Source organism: Bidens hawaiensis, unplaced genomic scaffold (genome assembly GCF_021521415.1).
Source record: "Bidens hawaiensis isolate Kalapana, Puna unplaced genomic scaffold, B.hawaiensis_p1.1 tig00001463_1, whole genome shotgun sequence".
Lineage (NCBI taxonomy): Eukaryota > Viridiplantae > Streptophyta > Magnoliopsida > Asterales > Asteraceae > Bidens > Bidens hawaiensis.
In genome coordinates, this window is record NW_027491083.1 from 2,985,282 (window position 1) to 2,989,420 (window position 4,139).

Genomic DNA, 4,139 nt, shown 5'->3' on the forward strand with positions numbered 1-4,139 from the left:
AAAAAGTACTTGTACTGCTCGCACAAGTTCACCTTGTTATACATAGAACGGTCTAAACTCCCTTATACCTGATCCGTCTAAATAAACCGCGTATCAACCCATGGTTAAATTCACATCTGTCATCAATCGTGTCTCGAAACCCCAAAACATCTCTAATGACCCCAACATCCACAATAACTCCCTTATCATGAATAGTAGCCTAGATCTGGTTCTCCCCCTCAACATATCGAGCGGTATTCCAGAACGCCCGAATAATACTCTGGTAAATCAATGTGTCTGTGGATATCGTCTTGCAAATCCTTGACCTCAGCAGAAAGTTAATAATATCTCCAAACATAGCTTTCCTAAATAAATCGTCTTGTAAGAACGCACAGTTTGTGCTTCTTATCCCACGGTAATAGCACTGGTGCTTCTTCAGGTTCAGCCTCTTGGACTTGAGCTCGTGCTTCAGCTTCGGGTTTTTCCTCAGGTACGGGATTAGGCACGTTTTCGTTAGTTAAAAAAAGAATACATTAGTATTAAAATAATCAAAATTCATGTTTCTGAATAACGAATGACTACTCATTCGTTAGATTTAACCTATACGAATGAACACATTCGTATTATATACTTTAACGAATAGCAAGCTATTCGTTATCCTAACGAATAAGCCTATTCATTACAGTATAAATTCATTCGTTACCTTAACGAATCAACAACCTATTCGTTACTATTAATGAAATATGATTCATTCGTTACCCAAACGAATAACCACATTCGCTAAATTAGCGAATGACCTGATTATTTGTTAAATAATAACAAATAGGACTTTAACAAGTTAATTTGACTATCAAGAGTCAAGGTCAAAATTAACCAAATTCTAAAAAGTCAAAGACGTTTTCATCTGTATCAAACCATAATCAATTCATCAGTTATAAGTCAATTAACCCTAACATATTGAATCGAAAGTGGTTCAAATACGCTAATACATTAACAAACATCCTTATTTGATCCACATTAACTAGTAATTGATTCAGTTTATTCTGAGTTTAGTTAAGCTCGTTTAAGAATCAATTAAACCCTAAAACATGGTTTAAATCTCACGAATCTTGTATCTCCAGACTCGTAATTACCTGTAGATGAACACTAGATCAGTCAATTTGAGTAATAATGAGTGTAGGAATTTTTAGAAAAATTTGCAAGAGTTTATTTTGTATTCCGATGAAATAGTGAACAGACGAATGAGCTTCCATTCGTCACCTGGGGATTATAAACCCCTTCAATTATTTCACACGAATCGAGATAATTCGTCAATTTTGAACTAACGAATGACCTCATTCGTTAACTTAAAGTTTCTATTCGTTTAAAACTCACACGAAAGTGTTACATTCGTTAAATTTTTAACGAATAACCTTTACATTCGTTGAATTTTAACGAATGATACATTAAATTGTCCATTTGTCAGCGGAAGCGAATGCGTATCCATAACGAATGAGTCCCATACGTTATGGATAAGGACGAATGACTTGTCATTTGTTAATACCATTATAACTAATAGTTGTATCTGTTATTGAATGAGTCAAAGCTCATTAATGGAATTAAATAATCAATTAAATCCCAGTTAGGGTTTTAGTTGAATTAAATATTAATATTTACATTAAACCCGATCAACCGTTGATCGGAAATGATTAACTTAAGCGGATTTACTTTAAAACTTAATACTTTAAGCATGAATTAACTTAAATTAGGGTAAATCTTTTTGTTTTTGTTTTTAATTGTTCGCTAGCTCGGTAAATAAAAAATAAAGCAGAAAAATTAAAATATTTTTGGATTTTGAAATTTATTCAAACAAAAAGGAAATACAGTAAATGTAAAGCAGTAAAACTAACAACTATTAAACCAGTACATATTTTTGTGAATTCGATCAGGAAATCATATTGACAAAGATATCACTAAGTAACACTTCAATTTCTATATTATTATACACGTAACCCAACGATGATTGCTAATATAGTTATCCTCTTAAAATTTACACAGACTTTTCAGAAACTTTACGATATTATTTAGGTTAAATTAACCACATATCTTATGTGGACCCCACCTATTAGATGTAATATTTCTATCTCTTATACAGTGAGTATTCACTTGTAGGTTTTTCTTGACTTTAAACTTCGATTAACTGTGACTCATGCAAAAATAATAAAGTGAGAATAAAGCAGAAAGTTAAAATTTTCCCTTAAGGTCGGTATGACTACGCGCAAATATGGTTCCATTTTAACAAAATAAAAAGATAAAAATAAGCAGAAGTTGTACAAAATCTTAACTCTGAATTCGGATAATCTCGTATTATTGCGTGGATAATCTCGTATTATCGCGTGCAGAATATTCAAATACTAATCCTCAGGTCGGATAAACTTATCGCGCAGAAGAGGATCCAATATTTGAATAAAACTAAAGAAAATAAATAAAGTTGAATTTCTTTGCAAAATTAAAGGAAATATAAAACAATATTTTCTTAAAAAATGAACGCATGCACACACAGTAATCATTCAACTTTTTGACTTATTCAATCAGATATAGTATCGCTCATCAAGATGTTATTCCATTAGATTCGGCGATTGCTATATTTATATCTTATCAGTTCCTATATAGTTTGTCAAGCCTATCATTTCATATCATATTGCTAGCCTTACGGTTTTTTTTAATCTAATTTATTCATGTATTAGATCAATCTCATCAATATACTATCATTTTCCCTTTTTGCTCAAGAACTCATTATGAGAAGCATTTTTCGATGTTTTTGAATTTTTAATATTTGAATGCTTTTGGATTTTGAAAATTTTTCTATACAAACGAAAAACACAATCTTTTTGGTATTTTCTATCCCCCCCCTAAAAACCTACAAATAAAAAATAAAAAAACATGAAAAAGAAAAAAAAGTGATTTAACAGAGCATTTGAACATCTTTTAAAGATTTTAAACCGTTTAAACCAAGCAGATATTGAAATCGAGTCTTATCAAAAGCTTTGGTATAAAGGTCAGCCTTTTGAAAATCCGTGTTTATTTTTTCAATATCAATTAATTTCTTTTTAAAACAATCACGTATAAAGTGATAATGGATTTCAATGTGTTTAGTCTTTGAATGTTGAACCGGGTTTTTGGTGATAGAAATAGCGGCCGAATTATCAATATAAATTGGAGTAGTAAGAAACTTTAAACCGTAATCCCGTAGATGCTGCTGGATCCAGAGTACTTGTGAACAGCAACTCGAGGCGGCTATATACTCTGCTTCGGCTGTTGAAGTAGAGACCGTTGTCTGCTTCTTACACTACCTGTAACAAGCCGGTTTCATAAGAATTGACATCCCGGCGTTGTGGACTTAAAGTTGATCTTGCAACCTCCATAGTCAGAATCGGTGTAAGCAGTTAAATCAAAACTATCGTCCTTAGGGTACCACAACCCGATGTCGTGATTACCCCTCAGATAGTGTAAGAATCGCTTAACCGCCGCAAGATGCGTCACTCGTGTACTTGATTGATACCTAGCACACAAGCAAACAACAAACATTATGTTAGGTCGAGACACAGTCAAGTACATCAATGAACCAATCATAGCTCGACAGAAGGTCGGATCTACTGTATCCTCTAATTCGTCCGGTGACAAATTATGACCCACGGGAAAAGGTGTAGATGGGATTTTTCCAGCAGATATCTTGAATCGGCTCAAGACATCGTTCACATATTTAGTCTGATGGATAAAGATCCTGTTCTCAGACTGGTGAACCTGCAGCCCCAAAAAGAAACTCATATCTCCCATCGAACTCATTTCAAATTTTGTTTGTATCGTAGTCTCGAATTCCTTGCATATACTGTCGTTTGTGGAGCCGAAGATTATATCATCAACATATATCTGGACGAGGAGCAGATCATCACCAACATTCTTGTAAAAAAGCGTACAATCTACAGTCCCCCGTTTGAAGCCACTATCGATAAGATGGTCAGCAAGCATGCTGTACCAGGCTCTTAGGGCCTGGTGTAAACCATAAAGAGCTTTGCTTAATCGGTAAACTCGCTCTGGATGGTTAGGATCTTCAAAGCCGGGAGGCTGTTTCACGTATACTTTCTCATGAATTTCCCCGTTCAAAAACGCAGACTTAACAT